Below are 10,465 nucleotides of genomic sequence, written 5' to 3'. Positions count from 1 at the left end.
TTTCTGAACAGTTACTTTTCCTTCCCATGCAAGTCCTAGAACTTGGCTTGCAACAGATTCACCTGTATGGGAGTATCACCTGTTGATTTTTGATGTCTGTGGAGCTCTCATAACTGGAAATTTGGACTGCTGTACAATGCATAGACTTGCACACAGAACTGTTATTGCAATCACTAGCTGTGCTACACTTATTTGCTGCCATAATCATGTTGATAGCAACATTATCATCATCAAGGTAGGAATTTTTTTTAATACGATTAGCATTCTTTGGGAACTTCACCCAGTTTATGGTATGTCTGTCTGTACACACTTAATCTGGTTGTTGGGTAATCCATGGTCTAATGGGTAGAGCATCGGGCTGCTGTGCTGAGGGAACCAGGTTTGAAACCAACCGCCAGACCAACTTGGGCTTCTGTGTATGTGACACTCTTCGATTACATAAAGAAATCCGTTAAAATTTCTTCAGTGCTGGGCATAATCAAACCCGTGTCGTCATATATATTCAGACAATCTTGTCTGAACGAATATTTACACATGGGTCATGCACATACTTCGTGGCAGTGACGCTATAGATGGTACCCAATAAAGGGAAAATCGGACATCCACCCGTTCGTAGCAATTGCTACAAAGGAAACCCATACGGGTTCCTCGAAAGAAAAGCCTCAGAGTTAAAGAAGAATTCATCCTGGTCCAGGACTCGAACCCGGGACCACCGCCTTTCCGGGGCAGCCGCTCTACCATCTGAGCTAACCAGGCGGCTAGCAGATGGCAGGGCGAAGTCGAATTTGTCGACAACACACGAACAAAAGGCAAGTGTTTGACGTAGTAGTTCTGCGGAAACCTGCAAAGTGGAGAGAAGTAATTAATAAAGGGAAAATGAGACATCCACCCGTTCGTAGCAATTGGTACAAAGGGAACCCATACGGGTCCCTCGAAAGAAAAGCCTCAGACTGGAAGAAAAATTCGTCCTGGTCCGGGACTCGAACCCGAGAATTCGTCGACAAATTCGACTTCGCCCTGCCATCTGCTAGCCACCTGGTTAGCTCAGATGGTAGAGCGGCTGCCCCAGAAAGGCGATGGTCCTGGGTTCAAGTCCCGGACCAGGACGAATTTTTCTTCAACTCTGAGGCTTTTCTTTCGAGGAACCCGTATGGGTTTCCTTTGTAGCAATTGCTACGAATGGATGGATGTCTGATTTTCCCTTTATTAATTACTTCTCTCCACCTTGCGGGTTTCTGCAGAACTACTACGTCAAATATAGATGGTACCGTGTGCCTAGAGGGAAACGCAAGAGAGGAGCCCAGCTGCATACACGTTTTATGCATGACATGCTTCGGAAATGGCAATACGGTGTGTTGCCACATTGTTTCAATGCTAATCACATTAACATCAGACTTCATTGTGAAATGGGCCCAGCCGGAATGTTTTAAAAAAACAGTTGTGCAATACAAGACTGCTTCTAATGTGTTGTAGCTGGTCACAGTATTACAAGATGTTGCCATGAGCATTGCTATTCCCGGATGTGTATTTTGGTATGCATTCAGGGTACACTAAAGTGCTATACCTATCACTGCATTCATGATGAATTTCACTTTTGTCTTCTGTGCTTTATTGGCATGATCCATACTTTCTATATTACCTGATGGTACAGACAATGGCAGACAAAGGAATCGGAAGTAAGCAGCTGGGTAAACAACAATCATGACAACAAGCACTCAAACATTGTAATTGACGATGTCAACAGAGCTTGAAAATATAATTATTAGCTTGCTGAACCTCAAAATGCAGCATGCTGTAATGTATATGTTGCAAAGTTGCTATACTATTTTCAAACTGGTCACCTGTATTTTGGCAAAATTAAATTAGGTATGTTTCACCAGTAGAAAGCAATGGTTATACACTTTTCTTTTCAGCAACAATGGTAAGCTCCCCATCAGGATTTGGTAATGCCTGACGAATGCACTCCAACCCATTTATATTTTTCTGTAAATTTACTTCTCATGGTCAGGGTCCCCTATGAGTAACTGACCTAAATAAATGTGCTCCTGCACTGACTGTAGAGGCTGACTGGCAATCATGAATTCTTGTTCCCTAGCCAAGCTGCATTACCTTTGTCTCCTACATAGTAATCTTTAACCCTGCTCCTACACTTTCTCAGTTAAACTCCCGAATCATTTGTTGTAATTCATCCACAATGTTGCTGAACAGGACAATGTCACCTGCAAACAGATGGTTAATATATTTGCCATTAATCCTCACTCCTAACCCTTCCCAGTCTACTAGCTTAAATACTTCTTCTAAACATGCAGTGAATGGCATTGGAGAGATTCTGTCTCCTGGCTCGACTCCTTTCTTGATAGGTAATTTTCTACCTTTCCTGTGGAGCAGCAAGGTAGCTGTGGAATCTCTGTAGATATTTTCCAACATGTTCATGTATGCCTCCTGTAGTCCTTGATTATGTACAATGCCACCTTGACTGCTGGTATCTCTACTGAATCGTGCCTTTTCATAATCTATGAAAGCCATATAGAGAGGGAGGGTGATTATACTTCACAGATTTCTCAATGACCTGATTGATGACATGGAAGTGATCCATTGTAGCATATCCCTTCCTAAAAGGATACTCTACAATGGATCATGTTCATGTCATCAATGCTTACATTAATATGCTAACACATGAGCCAGAAACATGGAGGTTAACAAAGAAGCTCAAGAACAAGGACCGCACAAAGAGCGATGGAGTGAAAAATGTTAGGTGTAACTTTAAGAAATTGGAAGAGTGGTGTGGATCATAGAGCAAATCGGGTATTCAATATTCTAGTTGACATTAAGAGAAAAAAATGGAGCTCGGCAGGCAATGTAATGCATAGGGCAGATAACGGGTGGACCATTAGAGTTACGGAATGGGCGCTGGAAAAAAGGGAAACGCAGTCGCAGATGCCAGAAAATTAGGCGGGGTGATGAAATGAGGAAACTTGCAGACACAAGTTGGAACAGGCTGGCTCAAATAGGGCTAATTGGAGATCACTGGGAGAGGCCTTCATCCTGCAGTGGACATAAAACAGACTGATGAGGTATGTTTCAAGCAGAATATGTCATTTTTGCTTAGAGATATGTACATATATATGAAAGAATTGAACACACATGTCATAAGTTTGAAATTGTTGTGCCAATGCTCCTTTAACGCTATTGGATCATTAGGTGCCATGTGTGTTTAATGACATGTCTGCATGGTACGCCATTTCCAAGTGCTCTGGCTATCCCTTTGCCATTATCATTAGATTTATTAACACAGTCAGACCTAACTAAGGGCCTAGTTTGTCGCATGGTGAACACCCTTACTCTTCAGGCTATAAAAAGTTTATTGCACATGAGTTGTTGCAGACTCAAACTTAATTCGGCCTTGCCGCCATCCACCCTCCATTCACGCCACACAGAAACCTTAGTTGGATGATGATAAGCAGAAATTATTTCTTAAATTGAAACTTGCATAGCGAAAGCAAGAAAGGAGCGCAATGCCTTCGCTCCCAAACTGGCCGCCACCCAGGCCACTGTAGCCGATTTCTTCCACCCGAAGGCGCGCGCGCGCACACACACACACGCACACATGTTGCTGCTGATGAGTGTGCATCGCAGTGCGCAGCATATGCTAGTCATCTAGCACGTGCTGCCGCTTTACAAGCTACGGCATTCCTTGCAATTACACCTGCAATGCAGGGAGCCACAGTTGAAAACTGTGTACTGATTCTGAAAAAAAAGAAAAAACCTGCTGCGAGCTGAAATATGTGATGCAAGTTTGACAGCAATAGCTATTAAAGTTTATGTGATGCATTTTTTGTGTTGTTTGTCGTAGCTACCATTTTATTTTCCAGGAAATGTGGCCGAAAAAAGAAAACTTAATTTGTCCAATTGATCAATGTTCAATCTTACCCTTCAGAGTAAGGATGTTGTAGCCGTGAATAAAACCAAGCGCCCTTTGTACAGCCACAAGGGTGTTAGAATTAGTGTGAACTCTACACTCTAAAATTTTTACGCCCTCAAGAGTGTTATTTGTCCCAAAGGACAAATAACACCCTTACACCCTTACCTTCAAGGTTTTCTTATATATATATATATATATATATAGTTCACGACAGCGAGTTCTAATTACGCGTTTGATGCGAAAAAGTGTAGTTGCAAACTATGTATTCTGACCACCTGGTGCACAAAATCATGTTGCGCAAGTATTTGACAGCGATAACTACGAAAGTTTATTTAATGCACTTTTCGTGTCATTTTTCCCAACTATCAATGTTTACTTGCCACAAAAAAGTTGACAAACAAGACAACTTCATCTGTCCCCACCACCGATTCCATCTTGCCTCTTAAAGGGGCCCTGAACCAGCCCTTGGGCTTGGTGAAATAACAAAGTCCACGGGTAGCATACGCTGCTGTTAATATCTCAGCCAAGTTTTGCTGTCGTACGCGGTGCGTGGAGCTCACAAGCGGAGCGCGAAGTCACCTTTCTCTCAAACGTTCTCTTTTCAACAGAAGCTTGCTCCTCATTTTCTTCTGGACGCTTTATTTCGCAATATAGCGGATTCCCATACGCGGCTGCTATTGGTAGCTGCGGTCTGCTACGTAGTGTAGGTACCGCGGCCGCCGCGGGGTGCTGCCACGAGTCCACTCGCTAAGCGCACTGCGGCTCGCTGGGGAACGCCCGCTTTCGTTTAGCGCATCGGCACCAGAGGCGCAAGTCGCGGCGTCTACGTTAACATCCAAAGCGAAATTTGAACTGCGCGCCACGGTGACATACAGAAGGTGGAGCGATGTAGAAATGCCCCACGCTCCGCCGTAGCTTTTCTCAATGCAAATGCATTGAAGAAGGAACGGGAGCACAGCGGAGGCCGTGCTTAATCAAGCCACCAATAACTCCGCTTCTGCTGAACGTAGTGAAGTACTTTCTAGAGCAAACTGTTTCTGAAATAGCCCATTTTCACTTCAAATACCTTTCTCCACTTCGATAAAAAGTGGTTCGGGGCCCCTTTAAACGGGAGGGCGTTAAACACGAGACATTTTTAAAATTCATATAAATGATATCGCTTCAAACAGTTCTTCACAAATGAGACTCTATGTAGACGACTGCGTTGACTGCGACCAATTCGCGATCAACATAGTGTAGATGTCCTCCAGCAGGAGGGCATCTCACATAATTCTGATATCACTTTTCATTCCTTAGTTACAGAGTCGTAAACTTGATAGTATTGTTTTCTGAAAATTTGCGACTTTTTCCAACGTAATTGAAAAATTGACGACCTAAATAAAAAATTTGAAACCAACAGTCACTAGATTTTAAGTTCTTTATTTTAAATGCAAGAAACTTCGTCAAATTTGGGGCAGTGGATGCCGAGAAAACGAATTCTCCTTTTACATGTATTTAGATAGGAGAAACCGAGCTAAGGCTTCCTCTTAAAAATACAGCATCTAGGTCGCTGGTAAGGCCGTATAGTTGGTATGTGCGACATTGTGCGGGATCCGCACCAGCAGTATCTTTTGATAAGTTAGAAGCAATATAAAACCGCGCAGCCAGATTTATGCCAAAGCGGTACTCCAGATATATCAGCATAATTGAGATAAAGAAACACGTCGGTTTAGAAGCGCTACAGATAAGGCGCCAGAAGCAAAGGTTCAAACTTCTACACTCACCATACACAGACTTGACAGGCATTGAACAAATACGTCAAAACACCCCGTCGAATAGAGTAGATAGCAGTTTTAAAATACGTTAAATTGCCTGCATCACGCGAACTATATGAAGTACTCATTTTTCCCCCGCAGTATTTCCGACTGGAATAAGCTACCGGTTGAAATTGTGGGTGCTCGTCGTGAAGTATCTTTAAGGTTAATTAGTGACTTTTGATCGTGCTGTTCTTTCAGAAACAGCGACTGATCAATGATTTGTGGTGTTACCGTTCTTTCAAACCAGTTACTGTAGACTGAAGGTACTATATTGTTCATACCTATAGTTCACATTTCGGTTTAGTGGTCTTGATACATCGCTCCCCTGTCCTCCTTCCTTGTGATACTATATTAGTGCTCGTCACTTTATTGTTGTACCCACTCCCCTGCTGTAATTATTCGGCGCTGCAGGGTGCACTACAAATAAATAAATAAATACAACCAAGCCCCCTTTATACGCTCATAAAGGTGTTAAAATGTTTAATGTGTAAGAAAAGTTTGCACCCTTTGAGACGTGTGTCTTGTCCTCAAATAATAATCAACCATGTTGCGTTCCTTTAGTGGATGAGGTAGTACATAATTGGAGGTGAAAAACCAGCGAAAAACGCAACGTGCACGAGCAGGAAAATAGCGGGACGAGGCTCGGCCCGTCGTCGTCTTGCTTGTGTACGTTGCGTCTCTCATTGGTTGTTTTACCTTCAGTTCTTTCCTTAACGATATGCACCCTGTACTATCAAGTCACGGGTAGCATGTGTGTGTGTGCGTGGCACAGCGTTATTGACAGGAAAGCAGCAAGCGCCTAATGTTAAAGGAAATGCGAGCAAGACAGATAACGATATTTGTTTAGGGTCAAAATACACTTCAAAAGGTGCAAACATTTTATTACCTTCGTGGGTGCAATAGGGCGCATACAGCGCTGCCCTTCAGGGGTAAGAGCGAATCCTTGATAGGGACAAATGTTTTCTACATCAACGTAGGTACGGCCTCTGCGCCGCTTTATGCACCGGACAGTCTTACACTACAGGTGTTTGACCATTGTATGCGTAGTTTGCAGTCGACGTAGGTATGGCCTTAGCTGGCGGTGGCGTGTTGGTCGTCAGCATGCAAATCTTGGTGACGGCCCGACGTCTTGCATGGGTGCGCCATCTTTCTAACGCATCTGGCGTGAAGGTAAACCCAGGCTGAAGTACAGAAACAAAAGTACTTGTCCTGTGGTTTGGAGGAGTGAAATAGAGGATACAATACTAACTGTTGGTCGATTTTAATCGTTTCTAAAGGAGCGCTTACGCATGTTTTTGAATTTGCAGCAGAAACTCTTTTTACGCGTTTGTTGCACGTAAAAAGATGGCCCTTAGCAACAATGAAGGTACACATACGTGCTTTTAACGGTCCGGCCGTAATAACGGCACTGCCTTTAATACAAATCCTTTTTCTTTTGCAAGACGTAGTTTTGTCCTTGGTTCGAATATTTGCTTCACGTCACGATTTTCATACGGCGGTGCTTCTCTATAAACACGGAGAAAACTTCGCCGACGCTGGCTACCATGCGGTGAGTGGACATGAAATCCTGCCGAGTAAGCCACTCTTCAGCCGTCATGTTCCGCAAATGTGTCTTTTCTCTTCATTGTCGATCGTTGCCGATAATTTGAGGAGTGCGTAAACTTTCGGGAGCAGATCTCTGTTGCACATTCAGCTAGCATGTCCTTCCCGTAGCGTGGGAGCCCTTCTCCTTGCATGGCCTGCCATTTTGCCTTTCAGATCTCCAATTCTCATTTTAGCATAGGGACATTTGCCGTTCTTATGTTTCTGACGTCAAATTCAAGGGCGGGCTGCACATAACTTAAGACGACGCGCCTTGGTAGGACAAATTACAAGCTCTGTAGTTTTTTTTTCCCCCAATGGTTCGCAAAGTGGCGCTCGAGAGAGGTTCACAGATCGTCAATATAGGAAATGTACGAGGCTCACCTGTAGTGATTCTCAACATAACTACAAGAATAATTGGCCCGATATTTCTGTGTGCCGATCGCGCACCCGTGGGACTTCGCAGTTCACCCAACTCGGTCCCTCTGTGCGGATCCAAAACGGAATTCTCCTGCTTGTATCGAGGGGGAAAAGAAATCCCGAGACTGACACTGGATTCTCTTGCCATAGTCGGAGGGACGACTGCAGCGGTATATAACGCGACAATATTCTGGCGAAATTAGTCTCTCTGTACGCGACCAGGCGCGTATCTCTTGCGAGAGAGAAATGGGCTAATACTTGTATTCCTCTTTCTCTCCTAAAATGGGCGAAAAGTTTCGTTCCGGGGAAGGGGGCGGATCATGCCCCCCCCCCCCCCCCCCCCCCTCACCTTGAATACATGCCTGCCTTTCGCAGCTGAGGCAGTAACCTCCTATGCTGAGGCGGATGAAGCTAACAAACAGTCTCATCCCGCGCATTCAAGTCTCTGTCGTAGTTCTTGCAGTCCACGACAGAGCACGTCTTCACTCTTTGTTCTTCCACAATTTAAATGAATAGCGTTAAGCGACCCCCGGCCTCTCGGCGGACCGTAGTTGGAATGGCCGGCGCCGGCTGATGCTCGCTTGCTCCCAATTCGGAAGGCGGTCAATGGCGGCGCGCGCGGGGCGGCCCCTGGTGTGGGGTGCGTAGACTGCCCACTGTAAAAGGTTTATATAACAATGATCGCCATGCACTTCGTTCATTTTGAACGAGGCACCCGTACGTGATGGGCGCCCGAAACATGGAAACTTCTTTTTTTTTTTTGCGTTGCCGAGTGTACGTTTTTCTTCACCCAACTTTTTGACGAGATTTCATCAAAACCACGATTGTGTTAAGAAGGTTATGCAACTAAATGCTCCGCATGGAGTCTGCTTGCTTTCCTCACCTAGAAATATCCCTTCTTATGACTCTCATCGTTCACGACAAATGAGAAGGAATTAATGGCGGAGACGACACAGGCGTCGTCGGTATTCCATAGCTCTCGCCAGCTGCAGTTAGCAAAATAATATATACATTATAGTAAGGGGGGGGGGGGGGGGTACCGAGAGAGAAGGGCGGGCGGGGAAAAGGCAGAAATGGAGGTTGATGATACTCCTCGAACGTTGATATAACACTTTCTTTTTGTTTCGTTTCTTTTTTCTTCTCCCCTTTTCAAGTACGGCAGTTGTTTTTATCACCCGAGGAGGCCGGTCAAGAAGGCAGTGTGACAGGACGAGTTAGGGTGTCCGCTCGGCGCCAGGGATGGACCGGCCATTAGTTTGGATTGGCGCGGATTATGTCCTCCGTGCCTGCCTGCCTACTTGTCTCGGGTAATATGAAAGGGGCTGGGGGGGGGGGGGGGGGGGGGTTGCGCGTGAGGCTGGAGAAGTGGCGGCATGGCCAGTAGCCGGCGGATTAAGTCAAACGACGGCGCGCGCTGCGCCCCCTGGGAGCGCCACCGCCACTATACCAGGGGGGCGACACAAGAGCGTAAAGGATGTACGGGGTGGGGGTGTTAGTGTTCGTGTGTATGCTGGAGGCAGGCGGCTAGAAGAGATCAAAGTTTGGTGGGTGGGCCGGACGTTGGCGATAAGCGGAACGTGGCGTTTCGCGCTCTGCACGCGTCGGCGTTTTGTTCGCCATGCGATAACTGTCGGCAACAAGGACTGCGAGAAACAAACGCCACTTCGGAGGAGAAAGAGCACTACGCTGAAGCTGCCTGGAAAGATAATGCAATTCGAGGTAACCATATTTAAGTGACTGTCCGTAACGAGGCATTTCTTTAAACGTTACTTCTCCTTTTCGAATCAAACGTTTGCTATGCATTATTGAAGCCCTGTCTCCGGAATAAAGTCTCAAAAAACGGCTTTAACGTTGCCAGTGGGTTCAATTGAGCAAGTCTGCTGTGGTTGGGATGAACACGGCGCCGGTGAGGTCGACAGACGGCTTGGAACCCGAGGCATATGTCCATTATACGGGTGTCTGACGATGAATTTTTGATCGCGATGAAGCCTGATCGGCATCACAATTGACTAATTTGCGCAAGCTGCGGAAAGGAGCCAATCGCAGTCGAGAAATTCGACCCCGATTATTACTGAAACTGCTATTAGTCTTTCGTGTATTTTATATGCGGCGTTCGGACACTGAATCATGCGAAATTTGGGTCGAGTTGTCCATGCATAGCACGCATATAGAGCAAGCCTGCGGTGACATTAAAGGAACCATTAAACACCCGAAGCGCGTGCGTAAGCTCAGTCTTGCTGCAGAGCACCTTTCGAGCTCTCTCAACTGTCATAAACGTCGACTCAATGAAGGATGATTTAAGCACATTGTAATTGCATGAAGACCAGAGTGATGTACCAGAAAGGATCACCAAACATGTAACGTGCGGACACTAGCGAGTGCCACAGATTGATTGAATGTGACGCTTTTTTTTAAACTATCAGCAGTGTTGTGTAGAATCGAGAAGTCTGACGTTCGAAAGACGGAAGGGGATGAAACGAGAATGCTGAAGTGGATCTGTGGCGGAGGCATAGCGTTCCTATTCTCCCGAAGTGAGTGGAGGTGGGGGGTATGTGTGGAAGCGGAACTAACTGTGCATTGAGGGAGGCACGCAAAATAAATTGGTCATTGTTGTGATCAAAATTCGGAGGTTTATTTATGCATGGTTAATTCTTTTGTGCAAAAGAATCTACTTGTAACAATTAATCACAGCACATAACCGCGAAAGAAAAGAGCTAACAGATACATTCGTTCCATATGCTTCGCC

Source organism: Dermacentor andersoni, chromosome 7 (genome assembly GCF_023375885.2).
Source record: "Dermacentor andersoni chromosome 7, qqDerAnde1_hic_scaffold, whole genome shotgun sequence".
Classification (NCBI taxonomy): Eukaryota; Metazoa; Arthropoda; class Arachnida; order Ixodida; family Ixodidae; genus Dermacentor; species Dermacentor andersoni.
This window is presented reverse-complemented; position numbering follows the sequence as displayed.